The sequence below is a fragment of the Diceros bicornis genome, chromosome 7, assembly GCF_020826845.1.
Source record: "Diceros bicornis minor isolate mBicDic1 chromosome 7, mDicBic1.mat.cur, whole genome shotgun sequence".
NCBI classification, from domain to species: domain Eukaryota; kingdom Metazoa; phylum Chordata; class Mammalia; order Perissodactyla; family Rhinocerotidae; genus Diceros; species Diceros bicornis.
Window position 1 is genome coordinate 40,436,337 of NC_080746.1, and position 12,576 is coordinate 40,448,912.

The window sequence follows — 12,576 nt, forward strand, 5'->3', positions numbered from 1 at the left end:
AGTAATCCTGCTCTTGCAAGCTGCTCTTGCAAACTTAGTGTAAGGACATACCATAGTTCATCAGAAGAGAAAAACTCTACACCTAAAGACTATGCATTGGCAACATTATGTTTTAATAGTGAAAAATTTGAAACAATTGTTCAACAATTAGGAAATCGTAAATTGTATTTTAACCTAGAATGCAATGAAGATTTCGAGTTAACTATGCTAATGTTATACTGAAGATTAGTAATTTAGGAAAGAATAAATACATAATATTAATTTTTAACTGCAGCTCAGTAAAAGTATGCTTTTGGACCAAGACAAGGAGATATGCAAAAATTGGAACCATAGTGTTAGGAAAAAGAGATGGGTTTCACTATATTTAAACGAGTAGTCAGGGGAGGGCTGTGAGAGAGATAAAGGGAAATAGCTTTGGGGAAGGGAACAGGAAGTTGAAAGCCTTAGCAGTGGTACGTGCTTTTGGCAAGCAACAGAAGGATCATAAGGACCGAAAGGGATAAGACTACGTACACAGAGATGTGAATGCAATGATGAAAAGCCCTACAGAGCACCTGCTGGAGGACAAAAATTCAATACGGCCTCTCAATATTTCAGGTTTTTTGTTTTTCAATGTAAAAGATTTAGTGGTTATTCTTAACAGATATACAGATGCTCTCAAAATTTTGCATATAGAGTGATGAGGTTCACGTTTCAAGGGGTGCACAGACCCCAGGGGACGGGTGCGTCAGTTTTCGAAGGACAGGTTGGTTCAAAGTCTCCCGATAAAGGTAGATTTGTTTGAAGGCTTAAAGTGGAGCGAGGGAATCAGGTCTTGCGGTCTTCACGGTTTTCTGGTGCCGTGAAGCACAGGACTGCCTGGTACAAGATGATAGATGGCTTCTTAAGTGAAAACTGTATGTTCATCCTGCTGAGGAATTAGGGAGTAATTTTGTTATCCTCCATCCTAGATCTTGATGTGGGCTAAAATAAAGGAGGAGGATTGGACACTGACCACCCAATCTGCACTGAGTGGAGAGGAGAGGTGCTCTGGGTGTAGATCAAGGTGGAGCAGGTCCAAAGTAGAACAAGAAAAGGGCCAAAAAAACTGGGCAATGCAGAAGCAGCACCTTCAGATCACTATCATGTCATGTATCTTAGTAGCTCCAGCACCTAACACGACAAGGGCATGGAATAGGTGCTAGCAAATCTGATCTTGTCACTCTCCCTTCATAACCCTTCTCTCCTTCCCCAATCTCAGCTGTACAAAGACCGAGCTCCTTAATGTGATTCCCTGGCAGGCCTCACTCCCCGCCTCCCCCTAGAAGTTACAGCAACACCAAAGTGCTGGTTGCACCACAAGCAAGCCGTACACATTCTGTTTTTCATCTCCGTGACTCCATCACCAACTCGTACTGAAACTATTTCCTTCTACTTCCCCAATTTTTTTCTTGGCCAATCCTTAGTTCTTGTTAAGGTTCAATTTAGGTGTTTCTCCTGCCAGGACGCCTTCTCATCCAGCCTCTGCCCTACCGAGAGTGAGTTGTGTATTCCTTCCTTCACACTAGCAAATGACCTTAGGTTTATTATCCCATTTTCCACACTGGTAGTTCAGTTTCTGTGTCCGTCTCTCCATCAAGTTGGGAGCTCTACAAGCATGCTATTTATATTCATTTTTTGGTTTCTTCTCTGTCTGTCCTCCCCTAGAGAATATAAGTTCCACAAAGGAGGCGATTTTGTCAGTTGTGTTCACTATTTAAAATCCAGTGCCTAAAAGAGTGTCAGGCACATAGGATATGCTCAAAAATATTTGTTGAGTGAATGAATGAATTGACAAAAATAAGGAAAAGCCCATATTGGAGTTCTGGTCCTCAATAAAATCTTCAAGCACAGGGGCAAAGTTGTGCTTTTTGTACTATCGCCTCCAGCCCTGTGCCTGTTCGTTGAGTCACTGCAGCCGACAACCCTCTTTTCCTCTCTCTGTGCTAGCTCAGCAGGCTACAGTACTGTAATGCAAAGTCTGAGTGTCTTATAGAAAATCCTATGAATTAGACAAACCTTAAAAAAACATATTCAGGAGCTTCTGGTAATGTGTGTGAAGTCTACAAGAGGAAAAGACTGAAAACCGTTCCTCACAAGCCTTTATGTCTTCACATTTTATATGAGCAGCTTAAGTTTTGTAGGAAAAAAGCAGAGGTTATACTTCTATTCTTTACCCATTGTTTAAAAAATTACGTATGACCTAGAATACAAATGGTCCATTTCTGTCTAAAAAGAAGTATCTGTCTAAAGTATAGCATCTAGCCCTGATATCTGAGACTATTTTCCTGAACTTTTGATGCCTAAGGGTTCCCTGCTTGTGAGAGTCATTCATTCAGTAGTTTTTGGGATCCTCTCACAAAGGAGGTTATTCTCTGGCTGCACCTATTGTCAAAGTGCATCACAGTGTATGCTGCAAATGGACCCCAGAGCAAATCAAGAATGGGAATCTCTACACGTTGGGAAAAGTGACTGCCAAAATGGCAGTGAGGATTTTATAGAAATAGCTAAAAATGAAAAGTGAAAATAAGAACAGCAATGAATATCTAGAAATTGGAATTAATTTAACTGAAAATCCACTTGCTCCAGGGCGTTGCCTTTCATGAGACTTTGCCCAAGTGTGTTATTTGCACATAAAAAGGAGTGTGTTCTGTGGCAGAAACAAGGACCACAGTCATACTTTTCAGTATAAAATAGATGAATTTTGCCACTGGAAAAAGACAAGGAATCAAGTTACACTCCGCTAGGAAAAAACAGATCTGGGTCACCTTCTTTATGGTATGCTTGGAACCCTGGCCACCCAATGTTAATGACTGGTCCATATCTATATAAAAAGACACTGCACAACATCAAAGGTGTACAAGGTGGAAGATGCTCATCAAACACGCATGTGCGCAATGTTTCACTTTTCAGCCAGTGCAGTATAATATGTATATGAAGGAAGTGCTTGATGACTTGGTTATTGTATACAGAAAACCCACACCACAGAGAAGAGATTTTTTTTAATTAAAAGTGATTTTGGAGCCATTATATAGACTGTCAATTCTGACAGAGGCTCAGATTCTTACAGGATTAGAAGAGCAGCCCCTAAATGCAAATCCACATGCAGCTTGGTTTTCAGAGATGAATTAGCAGTCTACCAGGGGGCCTGCTGATGGCAATTTCACGTTTGAGGAAATGGTGAAAATTATAACTGCAATCAACTTGCAGCTATTGAGTGTATTCCTTCCAGCACATTCTGCCAGGAAATGGACAGTGAATAAAAGACACTACCTTTTCCCACTGAAGAATGCTGGTTGGCAGAGGGAAATGTGCTCTGAGGAGCTGTGAAATAAGGGGTGGGGAAATTCCTTCATGACATTAATGATGCCATGAAGACCATTTCTACCGTTTCAAATGCATAGTGTATCTCAGCAGTATCCTGAATTATGTTGACAAACCTGAACCTATCACTGCAGAGATGAACTATGGTCAATATTCAACGGAGAGGATAAGGTGTCAGGATTAAAACAAAACAAAACAAGCTGTGGTACAAATGCCTCAGTCACTGGGAATTTGACTTGTTCCCAATATTTGATGATTTTCTTTCTCAGAGAAAACAAAGCAATGAAATGTTGGGTATGTTTAAAAGCCACATCAAGATGCTGCAAATGAAACATAAAGAATTGCCTGACAAGGTGCAATGTATCAAAGATTAGGAATTATTTGTCACTACCCCCAAGGAAACCCAATCAAACTACCAGGTTTCGATTTGATAGTGGACTTAGAGTTTTCAAGGCACTACTCATTAAATCTCTCCATTAATTCTGGGTCCATATTTGACCTGAATATCCAGAATTATCAGATGGAGCCATCAAACACTTGCCGGCATTCCCAATTTTGTATAATTGTACTTTTAATCCTCTAATTTAGTAGCAATCAAGAGGCAGGAAAGAAACATGCAGCATGTAGAACCTAATGCTTGAATTATTGAGCCAAAAGCTTAGTGAAAGGTTAGCAATGAGATCATCCCTCTTCCACTGAGGTGAAACAACTATTCTTACCATTAACATTACGTTCCATTTTTATAATTTAAATGCTCACCATGTCTCTTTCTATTAACTTAAAATCACTGGTCCAAGAGTACCCTGAGTAAACCATTTAGTGGCTTGGGGATAACAAAAATTTGAGAAACGCTAGCGAGAGACCGTTGGTGGAATGAATGGCTAAGGGAATTGTCCAGGATACACACAGCTTGAAAGTAGTGAAAGAGCGCCCCCAAGTGATTATCCTAGTTGTGGCCATGAAAAATTGGGAACAAGTGTGGAGAACTGGGGCAACGGAGGGAGTGTTACAAGTCCTGCATTGTGCATTTGATGAAGACAATGAATATAGGGATGATTGAATCTTTTGAGATTCTTAAAATATAAGTGATGGAGATTATCATGTTAGTGTAAAGTAAATTGCATCATCAGTCATCATTTTTCAATAAAAATTGAGACACTAACAATAACAGTGGATCAGAAACCCATTAAATCTGCCAAATGATGCAAATAATTTTTCCTCTTGACAAGAAGGTCCACTTGCCAAGATTTCAACCCAAACTAGCCCCAAAATATCGCATTTTTGCACAGTATTCTGGGCATTTTACCTCAATGATTACCCTGATAGAGCTCATTGAACTGTAGGAAAAAAGAAATAAAGAAAAACAGAAATTTTTGCTGTCCGCATATTTTTGTCAGTCTGAGGTCTAGAAATATAGCAGCAAGAAAGAGAGAAATTGCCTAGATACTAAATCTCATAACATTATCATCCTTCAATTCAGCCCCATTTTCAAAGTTGATTAATTCAATGAAACTGCATCTTCATGAGTACAGCTGGTAGGAAAAAATTGTTCTACTGGTGTTTTAGTTAGGACAAGTAATATTGCTGCTGTAACAAACCACCCCTCAAGTCTTAGTGGCTTAACATAATAAAAGTTTATTTCTTGCTCATATCACAATGTGCTGTACATTGGGCCCCTCTCTTCTATGTGGGGCTAGAGAGATCCTGGCTCTTTGCATCTTGCTTCACTGCCAAATTAAACATGTGGCCTCTAAGGTTACTATGAAGGAGTTAGAGAAAGTGTGGGCACCTTGCGTGGAGGTTTGTGGCCAGACCTGAAAGAGGGGTACATCACTTCCACCCCCATCCCATTGCCTAGAACCCAATCACATGGCCCTGTGTTACTAGTTCCAACAGAGGCTAGGAAATAGTCTTTCTGTGTGCCCAGAAAGAGGAAATGTGATTGATAAACAGCTAGCAAGTCTCAACTGGAGATCGTAATAGAAAATACTATTTTATACCAAAAACCAATTATGCTATTAATATCCAAAAAGCATGTGGAATTTTAAAATGAAGTACAATACTTCAAAGAAATTTTAAGGATTTCAATTTGGGTTAAACTGTAGACATCTGAGAAAACACATGCACACTCTGCTGTCCTAACAGTTACCTTGGTAAAGAAGTTTGAGAAGTTAGTAACAAGGGATTTAGACTGAGTTATCCACACATTTTCATTTTCAGCTTGGTGATCAACATCAGGGAGCCAGAATCAGGTACACAACCTGCGCACTTAGCACAAAATTTCTTCTCGCACATTCCCTCCCATCATTCCCTTAATAGAGAAAATTGACTCACATAAGAGATGGAAATAGCCGAGGTGCTGATCTTACTAGCACTGTGATCTGAACCAAGAGGCCTCAACATGGGAACCTAACCTAAGAGGAGGCAACGGTTGAGGATTGGGATCCAGTCTATGCAGCTTTTAACATTCAAAAAAGGAGAGGAGAAACACCGGCAACGGAGAGCAACATGGAGTGATGTTTCATGTGTGTTTCACTTCTGAAATTTGCATGTGCATTTTCTCTTCAAACCTTAATGCTCAGAACTAAATAAGCATTAGACAGGGAATGCAGCCACTGAACTAGATTTAAAAGTCCCTTCTGAACACGACAAAGTGTCAAGAAACATTTGATGTATAGAGGAATAGAGGTAAAGAATGGTATTGCAGGAGCCAGCCTGTGGCATAGTGGTTAAGTTCGCACACTCCGCTTTGGTGGCCTGGGGTTTGCATGTTCAGATCCACAGACCTACGCACCACTTATCAAACTACGCTGTGGTGCGTCCCACATGTAAAGTAGAGGAAGATGAGCATGGATGTTAACTCAGGTCCAATCTTCCCCAGCAAAAAGAGGAGGATTGGCAACAGATGTTAGCTCAGGGCTAATCTTTCTCACCAATAAAAAAATAATGGTATTGCAGTACTGACAACTCTTGAATATAGCACCCTATCATTTTTCATTGAAAAGACAAAGTCAATAATTAAACTTGCTGTTTTGAGTCTCCATACTTCCTTAAGGAGAATGAATTTCCTAGAATTGCAATAGCGTTAAGTATGTAATCATGATATGACTGTAAGTAAATAGTTACTATAAGTTTCATATTTTTAAGTAAAAAGCATAGTTTAACACAATATTATAATAATTACCTCTGGAGATAATAGATAAAAACAAAAGCAACCAAACTTTTAGAATAGGGTGCAGACCCCGCCGAATGACAGATTAACTCTATGTGGTTTGCAAATATTTTCTCCCAGACTGTAGGTTGCCTTTTCAACCTTTTAACAGAGTATTTTGCAGAGCAAAGTTTTTTATTTTGATGAAGCTCAATTTATAAATTTTTCATTTTATAGATCATGTTGCTAGTAAATGTTCTGTAACCAAGCTTACCTTATAGTTGGTTTTGGTTTGGGTTTGGGTTTTTAGAAAGTCTTGTACTTGTTCAACTATTCACCAAAATCCCAGTTCTATAGGTTTAGCCAACAACCATGTGAATTAGTATCAAATGAATTAGAAATTTGAGTGAAAAGAATTTGTCTCTACTTGGATTGGATTTTAGGCCAGCATCTTGTGGCTTTCGAGTTCTAAATATTTTGTGCTTATTTTGCTGTGCTGACCAAAATGGCAAAAGACCACATTTCTATTTCACACCTTACCAATTTCTGAATTAACAATTCAGTACAATTACTAATTAACTGAAAATCTGTGAAAATTAAATGTGACATCAAAGTGTAGTTTTCAAAAATTGATAGGAGTCGTGACTTTCAGATATAAAGGGAACATGTTGAAGATTTTATTATTTTATTTAACTTATATGCACAAATTTTAATGTGGTAAAGAAACATTGAAATGAATTTGCAAAACCTGTTCTATGCATAGAGCAATAGTCAACTTTATTTCAACAGAGCACATCTAATTTACATTCCTATAGACAAGAATTGTTTGCATTGCTGTCAGTTTGCTACAAGCTAACTTCTACTCTACAGAGTTGTAAAATAGCACAAAGTCACCTCTATATGGAATTAAATAATTCCTAAGGCCTTCAGCCTTTCATTGAAAAGCTATACAGTAATCTCTTGCCCATCTCAAAGTCTTAAATTTTTCTCTACAGTGATAAAAGCTATAATTCTGCCTTAGTACAGTTATGGAAGGCAAAATGAACATATCTGCTGATATCACACAGAAAGAAATCACAACACATCAAGTTTTTTTTTAACCCATAAACACAATAAAACGAACATAAATATTAATAATCAGAAGGAGGATATTGTAAATATGACTTCACTTTGGTTATCTAAGATAACAAATAGAGATGCAGTAACTATTAACTAAATGCAAAATGGAAACTTGTGGTAAATACGTGTTTTGCTTATGCACAAAAGGCCTACACTCTATCAAATGAAAATAGAGATTTTTTTTTAAAGATGTGAAATTATTCCAATTGATTGTTTCCCTCTTTAATGAAAAAACATGCACTCCCATTTCATGAGTCAAGCCACAGAAGTCCAGGAAGATGGATTGAGAAGACAGACTGTTCTGGTTTAATGTAAACAGCCTAAACATGACATTCAAAGGAGTCTGAGAAGCAATCTTTTAAACTATTGACATACAGTTGACTTATTTTGCTTTAGATTAATGTATTCTTTCATGTGCAATGCAAGTCCAATGCATTTTAATTTTCAAATAATAGTTTGTTCAGCAAGCATTTATGTCAAATCCTTACTATGCACTCAGAACCATGCTAACTAGCATTATCTTCTATCTTTTGATACCACAGAAAATGTTATTACTAAATCAAATTGTAATCAGAGCAGCCTTAGACTTCAAACATGAGTGGACAGGCTGCAAGAGCTACTATTAAGGCATAATTTTTGAGCTCAGCTGGTGGGAAAGCGAAGTGGGTAAGGCAGGGTCAGGAAATGCTTACTTCTCAGACTCAGATTTCCACAAGGCGTCAAGATCTGAGCAGCTATGCCTCTCCTGCTACCCTCACATACAAGTTCACAGTCACATCAAGCTCTTTGTATAGTTCAAGCAAATATGATGTTTATTCACTTTTCCATGATTATACCAAAACAGAATTCTGAACCTTATTACATTGATTTTCACTGCCTGAATCCTACTATTACTTCCTCTTACATCCTTCCCTACTAGACTGAGTTTTTTGAGGGCAAGGGTTGTGTCTTGCACCTACGCATGCACCTGTGTATGTTCTTAGCACCTAGAGTGCCTTAACATACCGCAGATACTCAAAATCTTTGTCGACTGAATGGTGAAAAGAAAGAATAACAAGTTGAAAAAACAAAAAAAGATTTTTCTGGGTTATCAAATATCCTCTATAAAAATTCAAACTTCTTGGACAGGATTAGAGGATCATCAATGACTGACGTCTAACTGATTCTTTTCTAACACCCAGGTGAAATGAAAAGGGCAATGGAAGTTTTGATGAAAGATCCTGGGGAAGGTTGGAAATACCATTTCCGAGCTTGCGGCAAGAAGGAAAGGTTGGTGCCAGAAGCTGAGAAAGATAGAAATGGGAAACTTTGGAAAAACAATCTCCTTTCCTTCCTAGTTCTGCTACTTATCTACATACCAGGGAGCTGATGGGGAACCATTTCTCCTTTTGGAAACCTATGCCCAGCAGTAAGGCAAGAAAGCTCCGCTGTCACCCATCAACCCGTCATCCAACTCTGGAGGGCCAAGGAGGCCAGTGCAAAGACCAGGGTTCTTGAAGCCTCTGTGAGGAACTGATTCTCTGGACCCTTCCTCTTCTCATGGTTTCTGTCACCTGGGTGGGGGAATGTCACCCACTAGGAAGAGCAGGGATCAGATATGCTGGGTAAGGGACCCCTTTTTCTGTGAGTAGAACTGAACTGGATTGTCAACTTGTGTCTCACAGGCAGCCTTGCCTCCAACTTCATTGACAACAAGAGACACTACAAGGGAACTCCCTCAGGTTCCCTCTCCTCCCTTCTTAACACCCCTCATGGCAGCACCCACGTGCATTTCTCTCTCTCCTGGATGGGCAGGTACAGTTATAGGCATGAAAAATGCTGAATCTTGCTACCAACATGTCTTTCGGTAGATGAATAGATCAACAAACTGTGGTACATCCAGAAATGTAATATTATTGAGTGATAAAAAGAAATGAGCTATCAAGCCATGCAAAGACACGGAGGAACTTTAAATGCATCTAAGAAAGAAGCCAATCTGTAAAGGCTACATGCTGTATGATTCCAACTATATAACATTCTGGAAAAGGCAAAACTATGGACACAGTAAAAATATCAGTGGTTGCCGGGGGTTGGGAGTGTGAGGGAGGGATGAATAGGTGGCACACAGAGGATTTTTAAGGCAGTGAAACTATTCTATTTGATACTACAATGGTGGATACATGTCATTATACATTTCTCAAAACCCATAGAATGTACAACACCAAGAGTGAACACTAAGGTAAACTTGGACTTTGGGTGATGATGATGTGTCAATGTGGGTTCATCGATTGCAAGGAATGTACCATTCTGGTGGAGGATGTTGATAGTAGGGTAGGCTGTGTGTGTGCAGAGGCCAGGGGTATATGGGAAATCTCTGTACTTGCCATTCAATTTTGCTATGAATTTGAAAGTGCTGTAAAATGTAAAGTGTGTTTAAAAAAATACTGAATCTCCCAAAACACCACTAAAATAATCTGTTGAAAAGCAAAATTGAGTTTATTTCTTACCGTGATAAGGGCAATCATAGTTTGACAGATTCTTAGTAGTGTCTCAAAGTGCGGAGGGCAAAGCTAGGATGTTTATGATATTTTGGGGTCTGGTTTGAGACCAGCGCTTTGATGTAGGGGGCTTGATTAGGTTTGGCAATCTTGTGACATATTTGGGATAGGTAGACGCAGTGTGGCAAAGGTTTTGAAAGGAGTCTTGGAGCATAAACAACTCTTTGAAGCTATATATTATAGTAGATATAGACTATTTGAGTAGTCTAATGTTCATTTAAACAAATTTAAGAATATTCCTGAAACGAATAATAAAGTTATTTGCAACTTAATTTTCCTGGGCAAGAATGTCCTGAAATAATAAAATCACGTTGATGAGGAGAGTGGAATAATAAAGTCATGTTAATGTAGACAATAAGCTGTGGGGGTGTAGATAATTTTTGTTCTCAAAGAGTAACAGTAACAGCTATCACTCATTGAGTAGCTACTGCGCTGTGTACTGGGCTGGCACTTTTAAACTGAGATGGGCCTGTGTTTTCTTTTCCCTCTTTTCCAACCCTAATTTAAGCAAATGTCAGCTCTGTATCAATTGGCTTTAGATCCTTGCATTTCAAACTGTGGTCTTGGCATCAGTGGCATCAGCAGCATCACCTGAGAGCTTATTAGAAATGCAGAATCTAAGGCCCCACATTATACCTACTGAATTCGAATCTTCATTTTCACAAGATTTCTAAGCGAAGGGTACGCACATTAAAGTTGGTTAAAGTTTTCAGCCAGCTTTGGCAAAATGCGATTTAAAATAAAAATTAATTTCAGTTTTAGAAACATTAAGGACATCATGTTCCTTGGCACCTAAGCTTTTGGACTGATATTTGTTACTATTTCATAGATTTTATCTGAGTTAGTCCTTGTAACAACCTATGCAGTAGGCTTTTATTGGATGAGAAAATGAAGACTCAGAGAGGCAAAGCACCTAGCTCGATGTCGCACTGTTAGTACAAAAGTCATAGAGCCAGGGTTTGAATTCCGGTGTGTCTGGCGGGGGATAAGGATTTGGGAGTTATCGCTGTTGGTGGTACATAGGCAGGGAGGGGGCAATGTAACAACTCTGAAGAAAGAAAGGTCTACAAGGGAGGGCTGGTTAGCACTGAAAGCATAAGAAAGTCACACAGTCACAGACACCAATATTGGCCGTGATGCCTCAGGTACTATGCAGGGAAAAGATGACCAGATATATGGACACAACTGCCCAGTCTTTCTGGCAGATGCCAGCTACATGGATGACTCTTCTAACCAGATGCTATTATACATTCATACACCAGAACTAACCCCAGTTCTTCCAAATTCATGCTCAGAAAGCAACTGTGAGGTAATTTATAGTAAGAAATATATGTTTGGTCTTATCCAAGGTTCCTGGCTCACAGCTCCCAAAACCCTTTCCCGAGTAATGAGAGCAGTGGGAACATCTTTTGTTATATTTGGTCTCTTGTCCTCAGTTCTTGAAATGGCTTCCAAGTCATAAAAGTGAAATGGGTGTCTTGTTATTCACAACAAATGTCTTTCCACCACAGCTGGGTTTATGTTAATGAGGTGACTTTTCAAAAGCACCTAAGGATGGGGGCTGGTTACCAGGAGAACCAACCATGTGATTAAAGGGTTGGAACTTTCAGTCACCCCCTGACCGCTGGGGAGGAGAGTGGGGCTGAAGGTTGAATCAATTGCCAGTGGCCAGTCATTTAATCAATCATACCTATGTAATGGAGCCTCCATAAAAACCCAAAAGAACAGGATTGGGAGAGCTTCTGGGCTGGTGAATACGTGGAGATTTGGGGAGAATAGTGCGCCTAGAGAGGGCATGGAAGCTCTGGGCCCCTTCCCCATACCTTGCCTTATGCATCTCTCCCATCTGGCTGTTCCTGAGTTATATCCTTTTATAATAAACCATTGATTTAATAAATAAAATGTTTCTCTGACTTCTGTGAGCTGCTCTAACAAATTAATCAAACCCAATGCAGGGGTTGTTGGAATCTCCAGTATCCAGCCAGTCAGTGAGAAGCACAGGTAACAACTAGGTTTGCAATTGTTGTCTGAAGTAGGGATGGGGGACACAGTCTTGTAGCACTGAGCCCTTCACCTGTGGAATCTGATGCTATCTCTGGATAGATAGTGTCAAAATTGAGTTGAATTGTAGGATACCGTGCTGCTGTCCAAGAATTATTGGATGTATGGGAACCCCCCCACCCCAACACACACACACACATAGGAATTGGGTATTAGAATCATATTAGCAACCTTCTGATTTTTATTTGGCTCCTTATGCAGTCTCCCCACAGGGAGAAAAGGCCTAATCAGGCCCACAAAAAAACCCAGTCTTCCTGGATGATCTTCTTTGCATAAATTGATATACCAGATCCTGCATTTACACACCAGTCTTTATAACATAGCTTGCTGGTATATGTCAATATCTCAAGTTTAATCAACTCTAGA